We start from the raw sequence: 14,362 nt of genomic DNA, 5'->3' as shown, positions 1-14,362 counted from the left end.
TGAGCACTTGCAAAAAAATCAATGACTTTTCATGCACTGTTTGCTGTCGTGACATTTCGGGAGAGACAACAAAACATACGGAAAAGAGGAAGAAGGGACAGACTGTAGGGAAACAAAACTATGAAAATATTTGGATTGCAGAGGAAGTTGGCTAGTCAGAGGGTCTTTATCTGTGTACAATATTGTTTATTTTCCAGTTAATATGGATATTGGATATTGGATAGCAAGACAATGGTGAAGAAGGCTTCCTTGCAGGCAGGACTGTTTTTATGGCCCATTAAGCTGTTGCAGAATAACCATAAAGAGTGCATTAAATCAGTACCTTGGGTAAAGCTTCGAAAGGCAGAGTTGCATCCTCACATGTACATATTTCACACACACCCCACCCTTCTGTGTTAAAGGCATTTGTGTATGCAATTTCCTTGTACTGAAGAGTATATTAAGCACGCACTGAGCCAAGGGAAGGGCAGCAATATTGCAAGTCAGCACAGGGGAACCTCAGTACGTAAAGGAGACTTTGAACTTCCAGCAGCCATTTCAAGTCAGAATTATGAAAAAAAAAAACCAACAAAACTTCGGACACTCCTTATGCAGTTTTACAATGTGAAAGAATGAGCCAGGTATCCAATACACACACAGTCATGCCTACACATTTCTCTACCACCATGAAATAATTTACTGGACATTCACAGATTTTTTTTTTTAATTGTCGGTACCCTCATAGAGTCTATGAATAATAAGAATTGACCAAGAATAATGATGTTACTGAACTAGCACTGCATACCAGGGCAACACAAAAAATCCTAGCTAAACAAAGAAAAATTTTGGTTAGGTTTTCATTAAAGTCAGTTTTTCTATATTCTTCTGCTTGGTTGTACAGTATAATGCTTGGGCAAAGAAAGGAACTGATTCCAACACCCCAAGGTCAATAATGCTAGAAATCAGTTTCTTTTCACTGCATTTCTGAGTTAACTCCATCTCTGTCCAATCACATATCAGCATGATGTTTTTATACTTGTCGCAGAAGTAAATTATATATTTGGGAAGGACCTTTCCTGTTATTGATGTAGCAAAACCCTTTGTCAGAAATCTACCATGTGATCACAAATTGCACACAAATCTTGGAGGTCTTTACTTGTAGGCAGTCTGGAGCTTAGATTACACTTTGCAACACCGTATTCTCAAGGTTTGGGAAAATCCCACTCAGTTTCAGTAACTGCATTTGTAAAGAACCATTGATTGTATTCACCTAGTAGCTTCAAGAGTGTTGTGACAACTGGTTATTCAATATTTGCAAAAGGATCTGATAATGAAATATGCCCCAGGCTGCTTGTGTGCTATGCATGAAGCATTAGATTTTCTTAATTCAGCATTAAAAGTCTGACTATCTCCAGGGACTGTTCCTTTAGATGTAATGCACACCTGTAAAATTAATGCCCAGAAAGCAGAATTAGACTCCATGGTTTTTATAATTGCCCTGAAAGCACATGGTCCCCCTACCATGGGAAAATCAAAGGCTCTCAGTGGGCAGAAATAGGAGTGTTATCTGTTTCCTACTCCTTGGGATCTCCTACCATTTGCGTTTATCTCCATAAGTACTCAGGGGCTATGGCTGGGGTCTTCTGGAGACAAAACTCACCAGCTTTTGCTGTATTCACTTCAGAGACTGTACCTTTGAGGAGGCTGGTGCTGACACACTTGGCGTTTCAGTCATTGCTTCAAGACGTCCTGTGTCAAACCAAACTTCGCTCATGTGTGGAAAACGTGTACAAATCAGTTAGCTCCTTCTGAAACCATTCAGAGCCATGCAGAGGGGGGTTATTGAAAAAAAAAAGCCAACACCTATCATATCTTAATATTTATATATATATATATATATCTTAGTATTTATATATCTTAATATTTATATATTTATAGGTGTATGCAATTATTAACAATCCTCTTGAGAACTTAACAGAAGAAAAGCCTAACTTTTATAATGAAGTGAGTAACATACACTCATGTGACAGATAGTTTATTTTCACTAGGTGAGTCTGAAAGAGTGGGGGAAAAAAAAGCAAAAACTCCAAGGGGCCTAAACTGCTCCTTGGTTTTGAACTCAAGCCAATGTATAATATTTAGGACTGGTGCTTTTCAAGAGCTTCCAAAGTGAGTACAAGATGGAAAATGAAATATGCAGTCAAATCTTGACAGGTGTTTTCAACAAATGCAGTTACAAGCTGCAGTGATGAGACTGTGGTCCGTATCAAGGAGGATTTTGCTGGAATTCTGCAAAGGAATTAATCTGAAGCAGCTGGAGGAGAGAAATTGTCTATGCTAGTGGGCTATTTTCTGTGTCTCTGCTGTACACTCCCTGTAAACTTGTGTTGTATTTTCCTACATTCATTCCCACTTCCCAAAACAGTATGACCAGCTGCTTTTTGTGTCCGCATCACCTCCACATCCCTGTATCACCAACAGCTCCCTCAGGTCCATTCTCCACTACCTCCAGATCCTTCACAGGTCTTCTACTTTACTTACCCTTGAAGCTGAGCAGAAAGCAGTGTGTTTTGTGGCTTTTTTTCAGAAGCCATGCAGAAATTGCTGTTTAGGCACTCACCTACATTAGTGCTAATTGGCCAATTGCTTCTCCTAAATCCCTTCAGAGCAAAAAAAACACAAGGGGATGACTACCTTTCCATCACTAACAGCATTAATGTGGCCACTTATTTATCTCATTAACAGATTTACACTAAATGTGGGCAGCTTTGAGATATCTTTCACTACAGTTTGAAAATTATTAAAGTTCAAAAGGTATTGCAGGTAACAGCACTGATGACTGAAAAACTGATGGACAGGCAGATAGACAGCAGTTCACATAAGTCTTGTCTCCTTAGGAACCAGACCAAAAACAAATTAGAAATGTTAAAAAAAAAAAAACCAAACCCACTTCTCACTTTTACTTTGCGGTTAACAGATCTGGGTTTTATGCTGTTGTTGCTATGGGTTCATCGTTATTGTGTACTTCATAATATAATAGTACTAAAGAGAGCTGGTGAGTGCTAAGATATAAGGCTGTTGTCACATCAACTTCCATGCAGTCTGAGGGATATGATGCTGTGCCCTAATTAATACTGACTTCTAACCCTTCAATCTCAAATTAAAATGCTCAGCTGACTTGTGGTTAAAAGAAAGACAAGGAATGTGTGCTGGTCAGCCCTGGCATGTGAGAAACACCAGCAGGATCCAGTCCTGCCCAATCCAGATCTATTTCTTTTTACGTGGCATCATCTTACTGCAGCCCATTCTTTCTCCCTGTTCCTAAAAAGGAGCAAAAGGAAGGCCAAGTTCTGCTCTCGTTCACATAGTCCAGACTCATAAGTAAAACACACCCCACATAGACTTGTCCTTTCTTTATCTTCTGTCTCTAAAAGCCTTGTATGCATGGCTTCAGCCCTTCCTCTTTCTGGCCAGAGATCGTACTTATTTCATGTCCCTCTGGGTGTGCTGGGTGCTCAGCAAGCCCTCAATGAGGCACAGCAGCAGTGACCTGCCTTCTCACTGACAAGCCCTCAAAGTGGCCTGAAATGCTCTCTCAGCCTTGGGGTAGCTCTGATAGAATGTCAAAGATGCAGCAGCACTGCTCATCTCTACCACTTCAGGAGGATAAGTAGGCTGCACCTTCATGGCAATGTCAATCTTGTCAGAAAGGGGAGGAAAACTCACTTTTCCCAAAGGAAATTCTTTCAAATTCTTCTCTCCGAGAAGGGATGTGTTTGCTGTCTACGAATATGTGGGAGGGAAAACACTAGAAAAGAAATTTAATCTAGAATACATTATTTAGTCAGAAAGAAATAAATATGAACTGATAATGAATGCCTGTAACCTGGTTATTCAAAGGATTCTAGTTGACAGTGGAATGAGGTAATGAAAGATTAGAACAGCAAATGAGACAAAAACCTGGCAAATTAAGCTCAATGAACATAAGGGGAAGATAAAAGGCAGTTGCCTACCAGAGGTCTGTGTCTGACGATTTAGCAGCAGTATTTTCCCTCCTAAACTCTTGGGGACTGCTCTCATCCCAACCCCTTCTCCTGACTCAGACGCTGAAGGTGCAATTACCTGGCCAGTGTGGGCTGTGAGTCATTCCATGTAAAACCAATCCCTTCGTGTGGAGGCTGATGTGCAAAAAGGACCATAGTGTCACCTAATGCAGGTAGTCAGTGCCATGAAGTGTCATCTCTGCCACGTTCACAGGGCCTTCATTTGTGGTCACAAGTGTGACCAACTGCTGCTGCTCAGGATGTTCTCTAATTACAGCACTGGTTGTAGCTTCCATCTTAGCCCTACTTTCCTACTAAACACTCCTCTTTGAACCCACTGTCAGCCCTCGGCTCCTGCCAGATTTTTGCTCCAGGAACTTCTTGTGCTGGCAAGGACTCCATCAAACTTTCCACCAGAATTACCCACATGCCACCCTCTTCATCTGAAAGTCAAAAAGGAGATAGGTACTCAGATTTCATGGTGATGAAAACCTCTATAAAACCACTAAGAAGGAAGGGAAACAACTAAGCCATCCAGTTTGTTTTTGCCATCCCTCAAAAGGCCTAAAGTGACATCTACACTGTGAACTTAAAATGGAGGACCAGGAAAATTGGGTCTCTGACCCAGTTCTGGATCACCTGGTGTAAACCAGTAAAAGTCAGATTTGTGGGTCACACGCAACTAGACCGTTGTTGTTGTGCTCCATGGTCATCTGTTTGTCCTGCAAAGCAACAGCACAGACTAGCACAACCCTTTTAAAGGCTCTGTTCTTCATCAGGATTCAATTATGAAAAATCTGCCTGCTGCAGAAACTTGTGGTCTGGGATTCAGTGGTACGGGCTTGTTATGTAAAAGGATACCAGCCTGCCTTTCAGACACATAAAGCTGACCCTTTTCTCTGTGCAAGCACTCTTCTGTAGCAACTGCTGGCAAACAGAAGAAGTAAGTCACTGCTGGGTAGCTCCATGTGTCCAAAAGCTACAGTACATAGGAAAGAGCAATAGCATAATTTTCTTGTTCCAGGAAGAAGTTCGGTCATGTACACTAGGTTAAGCCAGGACACACAGCATATCTAGTAGTCCTCTAATATGTACAGTCTTGTATCTCTCAACCCTTCTCTACATGTGACCAGGGTGTTTTTGTTTTTATTTTTTCTTTTTAATTTTCTAAGTAACCATTAGCTTTTGAGGTGCACATAGCTTTCCACTTCGCATGTAGAAGTGGCTAGAGTTCGCACCACATTTTTCTTGCTTTTTGTATTTCACATGCTAATAAGGTTCAGAGACAGTGTTTGGATCAGAGGCCTCCAAAGAAACTCAATGTGTGTGCACCAAAGCTTATGTTGGCAGCTCAGGCCTGGACTCTGGATGACATCTTGGTTCAGGACAATATGTAGGCCCACACTTTGGCCTATTAAATCCTGGAACCTAATTAGAACACACCCTTTTTTTTTGAACCATCAGTGAATCGTTGTGAAAATCGAGTCACATCTGCCTGGTTCTTCCATTATGGTGAATGCTAGGATAGACAGGAGTAGGGGATGAAAACCATGGAAATGAGTGATAATATTATACATTTTTACAGTGCCTCAAAGTTCATGCCAAAAATCTCAGCCACATAGTGTTGATTGTATGCAGAAGTCAGACTTGGTTCTAGTTAGTTTACAAAGCTATGTCTCTATAAAGAGTGATATTTTAAAGAAAGCATTGATTATGCATTTTAAACTAATATCTTATACATTCTTTGACACCTATTGAGGACTCAAAGGAAAACTGATCTGCAACATTGTCATTGCTTATGTCATTACTTCTATGCTTTCTTTACAAATATAGGTCTGAAACTGCAATGAAGAAAGTACCTATGCAAAAGTTCTTTTAAACAGGATGCTTGTTCTATAAAGGCACTGTATATTAAACAAAATCATCTTACAATAAATTAAATCTGCCCCCTCATTTTATTTGGAGTTATGTCTGCGGCTACCAAGGGGAAAAAGGGGAGATTACCCTTTTCTTTTCCCTAGTAGTAAGGGGGCTAATGAATTCACAGGAGAACTGGATTTATATACTGCCCACTGTAACAACAGGAATCAATAGAAGGAGAAGAAAAGACCAGAATGAGCACAGAAACTAAATGCTGACACCTAAACAAAGCAGTGGAGAGCACAGACCTTTTTAGGGTTGGCATGTGCTAATACAATGTGGCAAGTGGAGAGTCTGTAAACACTCTGCCCTGGAAGATATGCTGTGACTGCGGTATCTTTTGTACCAGTGATGCTATCAATGCCAGCAGAAACGTTGGTTGTTGGTCTCTTTTGGTTAGGAGAAAGGTCCTATGTCAGCAGTCTGGGTGGTTCTGCCACTTCTAACTTGAAAAATGATAATGTCCTATGTGATAAAAGCTTGAGAAAGAATCTGATAGGGAGTCCCATCAGTCATCTCCCCATCAATGTTTTGAGAATGTAAGTATCTGCTAAATCCCAAAGTTTTGGTATCTCAAAGAGAAATAATTGGTATCTTTAAGTGAAATTAGCATTTTGAAGGAGCAGAGGGGCCTGGCTTTCCATTGCACATGGTGAGCTTTTGAGGAGAGCTTTTGGAAACTATGAAATTAGGCATGACTTTGTGTTTACCAGAGGCTGCCATTTCTCTATCTTCCCCCTCCATCAGTGCCTAATAGGGAAAACAGCCTTCACCAAATGATGCACTCACACAGTGGTCATTTTTGAAAATAAAATGTTCCTTTTTGGGCTTAAGATGAATCTGATTTAATTCAATATAAAACTGCATTGGCTTTACAGGCTTCAGACAAGGGCTTCTGGGCATGATTTGATGTGCCAAAAAACTGCTAGCAACCCAGTTTGGCCTTGGAGCACTGGTTTGTTGCAGGCTTTAGCCAGGGCATTTTCTGTGCAGGTGATGGGGGTTTGATGAGAGGAGGACCTGACAGGCTTGGTGAGCCCCTCCTGCCTGAGGGAGGGCACAAGGGAGGGTAAGCCAGCTTGGCGGTATCAGGCAGGGAGGTCCCCGAGAGGCTCCAGGCACACTTCACTGTGCACTGCTCCCTGACTGTCCTGGCTGGTGCAAGGGCTAAAGGACAGAGAAAACATTTTTCTTCTTGTATTGTTTGCATACATTAAGAGCCAGGGCCACTGGAATACAAGAAAGGTGGCAAGCAAAACCACACACACAACAGAGTGAGTGCAGGGGAGGAGGGGTCATGCTTGCAGCAACCACAAGAGATTTTAGATGAAGTTCAGCAGAACTTAGCCCATGTATTGATTTTTTTAAAGAGCACAATGTCATCAATTTCATTTGCACTGTCAATGCAAAGAAGTGGCTTTTATCTTGCTGTGAAACAGTCCCAAATACCTAGTCAGAAGGAAAATATTTGCTGAGAATAATGCCATGGCCATGAGCCTTGTCTGGCTTAGTCTTGCATGGGGGCATGAATGAGAGGGATTTAAGGAGCTTGAATCTCTGCTGCTCATTTTCTCTTTGAGCCCGTCAGCTTCCTCTTTCTGTTCTATATTTTTCTGCTGTTTTTAAAGTGATAAAGCTGCAGAACAGCTCCCTATTTATATATATGTATATTTTAAAACAGATACTTCTAGTTCTTTACATGTAATATCTTGAATTAAACTGTACTTCAGCTATTTGAACCACACATCACTTCTCTTTTAGTAATTAACAAAAACTGCTTGGTGAGTGGGACAATCTTTACTTCTTTTCTCTCAGATTGTCCCAGCTCGACTTCTTACATCTTAGAAGACCTGCAGATATTACTCACCTAGGTCACCTCCGGCCCCTCCACTGGAACTGGTGGGTCCTCTGGGGTTTGAATGTGCTTTGAATGGCTTTGCTTTCCTGCTGAAAGCTTCTGGCTGGTAAAGCTCATTCCCACTGATGTTAATGAGATCAGCGCAGGTTTCAGCATAGGCCTCCCAGATACTGGGCATGGCCGTAATAGAATAGAATAGACATAAGTTTTATGTCTTTGCATGTTTTCCTCTCTCTATATATTTATGCTTGTATTTTTAAATTAAATTTTTTAATTTAATCTTTCTGGAATTTTTCATGATTTATTTTTGAAAGTGCATTTTTCCTTGAAGTTTCAATGCATAAGCTCAAAATATTGACATATATGTATATTCATATATGCATACTACATAGAGAGTGATAAATAAAGAAGTTTTCAGAATTTGTTTTTGATGGTGAAAAAATACAAAACAGAGGAAGATCTTACATCAACAGACTAGAAATTTAAAACTAATTAATACAGCATCCCACCACATACATCTTCTGTGTTTTGGAGATACTCTTGCTTAGGAATTTTTACAGTGCTCTATCAGTTTTGGACATCTCATACCTTAATATTTTAAAAATATTTTGAGTTCGAATATATGTTTGGAGCAAATAATTCTGAAAGTACAATTATGTGGGCTTGGTAAAGTTCCTGACCCTTTGTAGTAGCTTTATTAGCATGGCTAATTTTGTTAATGTGCCACCATCGTAAATAATTCCAATACAACTTACTGAAGTACCTTTGTTAAGGTGCATAAAGGCCAGCCAGTAGAGGGGGCACAGAAGCTAAAACCCTTGTTTGGTTATGTATCAGAGATAGGCATTTTTACCCAAGTGTGTTTGTGTTTGTGTGTGCATGTGTGTGCATGCAGAGTAGAAGAGAAACATTTTCACATTCCTTCATTTACCTTTACTAATTTACCCTCAGTGAAAACATGTTCTCTCTTAATTACAGACAAATACTCTTGGAGACTGTGTTTCATTAAATATGTTGAAAGAAAGCGTATTTGCAGAGGATATATAGCATTGGCCGTCTGATAATTTGCATCATGTATATAATTTTCCAATAGCAGAGCTAGAAATTGTCTGTACGCTTCCATATTGTGTTGACAAGAAGAGCAGGTGGGATAGAAGTGATCCCAAATATTTAAGGAGTCCCAGGCTCCTGACTGGCAGAATACCATGAGTTTATGAGTTGAAATGTAGGGAATGACCAACTCCAGTGTTTGTACCTCTTGTGCTGGAGATGAGGGGACACAGAAGCCCCCATGGGATCAGGCAGAGGTAGACCAACTGATGACAAACCGTCATGGCTGGATGGGACAAAGACAGCTGCTGGGGTGCAGAGAACTAAAGTAAAGCAGATGCCCAGAAGCCAGAGGTGCAGGGAGGTCAGGAGAGGACAGATAGAGGATTTCACTACTTAAAAGGGAGAGAGAGAGACATGTGGAGGACACACAGGAACACCAACCACTGAGAGAAAATCCATGCAAGCACTGTCTCAGTCAGACACGCTGCTCCACAGCAAACCAAAGGAAGAAGGATTAAAGCATTTAAGATTGAAGAAACATCTAACACAATGGTTCCTTGGGTAGGAAAACCAAGGAATACAAAGGGCAAAGGGTGAACTGAATATTCTTACAAAAATAGCACTTTATTGTATACCTTGGGAACCTGGTGTGCATGAGGAACAGCCACAGATGGTGTTTCCTAAAGCCTACTTAGTCAGGACGCTGCCGGGTAAAGGCCCATCGGAAGTCCTTTGGTAATCTCACATGAGAATTAAGCTCAGAACAGCAAACCTGGGGTCCACATAAGGAACCAAACTGCCTTAAAAGACATGGGCATTTCTATCCCTATTTTGATTTTGTCCCATTTCTATATTTTTTCATGCCAAATTCCCATTTACTTCAATAGATGTTTTACTCGAGTGAGTCATGAGGTAAGGACTGAGCCTGAGACTGCAAAACATCATAATATGCAAGTCTACAAGGGATATACTATTTTGTAATGTTTTCAAGGATTTTAATGGTGGTCTTATGAGTAAATTTACAATGTGTAGCATTTGATGGTGATACTAGCTTTAAATATTTGTCACAGCAGATGAAGTTTTCTGGTATGAATCTTTCTTGTGTCTTTTTTATAGGCAACTGGTTCAGCACTTTGCTTATGTAAAGATGTTCCTCCTTGGAGTACACTACAAACTGGATTTACTACTAATATAAGTTTACTATAAACACAATCTATTACAGTGGTGTAGGGCTCAGTGGGGCGTTAATGCCTCCATCATCACTTTTGCAGTACTAGCAACACCACAGATATTAGTATTTTTCAGGATATCCAGTTTGTTTTTAAACCCCTGCTTCCGGAGGTCATTTGAATATGAGACAAATTCAAGATTCCGTTTCTTTTTAAAAGTAAGTAGTTAGCACTCAGGCCTGTGAAAAATAAATCAGAATCACAACCCTGGCTTGATCCTGAAAGTTCAAGAGCTAGCTGTTGAAGAACAAATAGTTTTTAAGGGCTTCCATGTGACTTTTTGTATGACTTTTTCATATGCCATATTAGCGGTAATGCCACTGATTGTTTCCAACAGCCTCCAGGGTTCTGTTCTGCTCCATCTCTTGCTCGGCTCATAGAGCCGGCACCATGGACATCAGCTGAAGGCCTGGCCTGAGTCTTTACTGAGGGATGTTGCACATAGGCAAAGCAATATTCAAATTACAAACATAAAAAGGAGAAAAAACATCCCCAGGCAGGAGAAGGTGATGTGGAACAGGGTGGACACCTCAATTCCAAATTAAATGTCTTAATCATGTAACAGAGACCCCTGTCTGTGGAGATGTTGGTTAAACCAGGACATGGTGCCGATGGCTTCTCTGCATAACCTTCAGCAGACTCTTTCCATCCCATGTTAGAAAGTCTGTTCCTTTTTTTTTTTTCTAAATGTTTACCTTAAGCACAATGAAAAAGCCTGATTTTTAACTGATATTTACCTGATTTTTTTTTCCCCCCACATAATGGAAAATGCTTATGCTCTAACAGTTTTGCGACGTTCCTATGCTTCCTTCCATGAGTAGTGATGGCTTCAAGTATATTCCTAGTTCTCTAGACCGTACATCTTGCTTAAACGGTCTCTGCAAGTTCAGTAGGAGAAACTATACACGTGGGAGATGCCACTCATTTTAGTCTTAAAACTATTCAGTGCTTTACATTTAAAGATTTCATAGGCACTGTACAGATTTCTTCATTCAAATGTCAAAACCAAAACTGGCTAAGCTTGTCTGTAAGGCAGGAGTGCTGTTAGTATCCCTCACTCACAGTACACTTAAGTGTCCTACTATGCACAGGTAGTGTTTTCTGATAGAAAGCACTTGTTGGCCTGAGGAGTCTCTTCTCTCCTGACAGACTATGGTTCTGATGACTCTGTCTCTCACTAGATTACAGAAATGAAATTGCAGGCAGGAAGCCAACAGAAAACTTCAACAAACGTAGTATATTGTCTAAGAAGCCGAGCCTTCCAGGAACATATGTCCTCTGCTTCTCACTTCAGCCTGCTATAGAGATTCACTTCTAGTCAGTTTTCCTACTTTGATGCAATGGACCTCTCTGCAGATCAGGTATAGCCTGCCTGTGGAAGAGAGAAAACTTTAAGGGCCAGCTGTAGCATAGACCACAATGTTCACCACACTGTTCTCCATTGCAAAGAACATTTTTTGATCTAGTCTTTTAATGAGAAATGCGCTGGTCCTTTACACTCTTGCATTTCTCCTGTTACGTATGCTGGCTGAGCAATCTGGAACAGAGCAACTGCAGTCAGGTCTTGTTTCAGGATTGGAACTCACAGATGCACAGTAGAGCAGATAAGTGTGACTTTTAGTAGGTATTTTATAAACTGAAGATCAGTAAACAAAACCAAATAAATCAAAAGAAAAATTGTCAGGGGAAAAAAGACAACCAACGAACCGACTATCCCAAAATAAAGGCCTTCTCCCCAAGCTCACAACTGCCCTGGGGAAAGAATGACAGGGCTACCAACATATGAAAGGTTAATTACGTAAAACAACATGCAAGTGAACTGTGCTTGCACAGTGCAATAAGGGTAATAAATACGTTAGAAGAACACAGGACAAAATTGCAGATGATGTGCCTGCTCCTCCGTGCTTTTATAACTCAGCTTCACAAGAGCAGCAGCCTGCCACAGCTTTTCCAAACAGCTGCAAGAATTGCAGCTGTGCTGTGGGAGTTTGCAGTTTGTTCTGGTGCAGAGCCTCTCTTGGAAGAGCTCTCCCAGGTGGTTTCCATTAAAAGTCTGTGTAGGGAAAAACCCGAGAGGTGTGAGGTACCTCTTGGGTTTCTCTTGCTGCTGTATTAACCGGGTAGGTAAATTACAGTAAGTTTGTAAATAAACGAAGACTAGAACAGAGGAGGCCTTGCTCTGGCAAGGAGGAGGATGGAGCAGCAACGCCTAGATCCTGCACCCTTTGCGTACCCTTGCAGGGACCAGGGGGGTACAGGCGAGCAGCCTCAGCCCTTCCCTGGGCACTATCAGAGCGGGCACATCTGTCAGCTCAGCAGCCTCGCTGCTTGCCGGGCCGTACCTGCAGCCCCCGCCGCCCGGGCGCTCCGCTGCGCGCCCCCGGCCCGGTTCAACCGCCGCCCGGAGGAGCCGCGGGGCGGGGTCAGGCTGCGCTGCGGGCCGCCGCCCCTGCAGGAGGGAGGGCGGGGGAAGTGCCGCCGCCGGTGCGAGGAGCGAAGTAGAGGCAGAAACTTCTCCGCTCGCTGAGCCAGGCGCGTCGCGGAGACAAAGTCCTCGGGGCTGCGGCGCTCCGCACCCGCGGACAGGTAAGGCGGAGGGCGGCCGGGCGCCAGCCCCCAGCAGGAGCTCCTGTGTGTGTCTCTGTGTGTGGTGAAACCTATCCTCTGCTGTTTGTCTGTGCAGCCGGGAGACGCCGGCTCCTCAACCGCGGGACGGGGTTTGGCCGCCTCCCGGCTCCGCGGGCTCCCGGAGCCCTGTCCGGCGGGTCCCACCGCAGGCGCTCCCGGAGTTGAGCCGCGTCCTGCCCGGCTCCGCGGGGCGCGGCCGCTCCGGCTTCTGCCGCCGCTGAACAAAGAGCCGCAGCCGCGCACGGGTCCGCGCCGCGCGCAGGACTTGGCGGGGGCGGCCGCTCCGAGGTGCAGCTGGGGCGGCCCTGCGGAGCCGCGCAGCCAGCGGGGCTGCGGGCCGCCCGGGTCCCGGCGCTCTCCCCGCCCCTGCTGCTGGGGCCGGTGCCCATCAGCGACACGCGGGGCACCTGGGCTCCTCCACGGCCCCTGCAGCCGGTCTGGCAGCTGCCACATGTGTGTGTGTGCGTGTGTGTGTGCCTGTGCCCGGCTCTTCAACAAGTATTTGCTGGGAAAGCTGACTCTGACAGAGGTAGTCGTTGCAACACAGGGCTCAACACTTTGAGAAAACACAGATCAAATTTTTAGCAAAATCAAGAGATTTGTTGCTGTAGATCTTGGTTGAAAGATGGTTGGAGGACAAGCTTTCAAAATAAGAGGTAAAGAGGGAAATAGTGTAGTTAGCAATTTTAAAAGCTCAGGGTTGCAGAAATAGTTTTAAGTCTGGTGAAGAAGGCTTGATGAAGGTCATTTTTGTACTAAGTTTTAATAACATGGAGTAAATTTTGCCTTTTTATATGTCTGCAGGGTTCTTGTCATTTCCCAAGACAGCTGCACATATGAATCCTCAGGGTGCCATGCTAGGTTCCCTACACATCCAGAACTCCCACTGAAATTAATTTAACATTTTGGTTTAAGTTAACAGCGGGATTAATGGTCATTTTCTCTAATCAGCTTTTAGTAAAACTGTACAAGAAAATCCCACCTAAACCGTTGGGATCTTTGTATATGCAAATAATGTGAAAGGAAACTAGTACTTTGTATGACCTTTTTTTTTAATCTAACTTAATGTCCTTTCATGTTTTTGGCATGAGTCAAACTTAAAATCCTACAAATATTTCTCTGTGTATTTGGGTTTACTTTGTGACTGGTCCCTGTGGGAGGCATCTGCTGGTCCTGAAGAAGCTTGCTGTCTGTAGCTGAGGGAAATACAGACATCTTGCTCTGAATTCCTTTGCACTAGGATGAACTGCTGTGGTCTCCCATCACACCTTCTCCCTTGTTCCAGTTCATCTGACCGGTGGAAAGCCAGCTCAGGGAGCCAGTGTAGCAAAAACCTAACCCAGCCTGAGCATTTTTTACAGGAGTTTTTTTTCTGCTTTGGCTTCCCAGAGGAGGGTCTGGAAAAACTGCTGAGCCCCAGTGCCATGGGGAGAGGGCAGGGAGATACAAGGAGGGAGAACTACCCTTATCGCTTCACTGTCAGTGACAGTCAGATGGGTGTAGCACAATGTTGGAGCATGGTTGTTCTTCGGGTGGTTGAAGCTGGTGTTGCCCTGGCAGCCTCTGCCTACCTCTGCCTCTTTCCCCTGTTGATACCAGCATGAATGCTTATGCTGCCCTGCGGTGAACTGGATCTAGGCACTGAGCAAAAA

The sequence above is a fragment of the Nesoenas mayeri genome (assembly GCF_963082525.1).
Source record: "Nesoenas mayeri genome assembly, chromosome: 3".
Taxonomy (NCBI): Eukaryota; Metazoa; Chordata; class Aves; order Columbiformes; family Columbidae; genus Nesoenas; species Nesoenas mayeri.
This window is presented reverse-complemented; position numbering follows the sequence as displayed.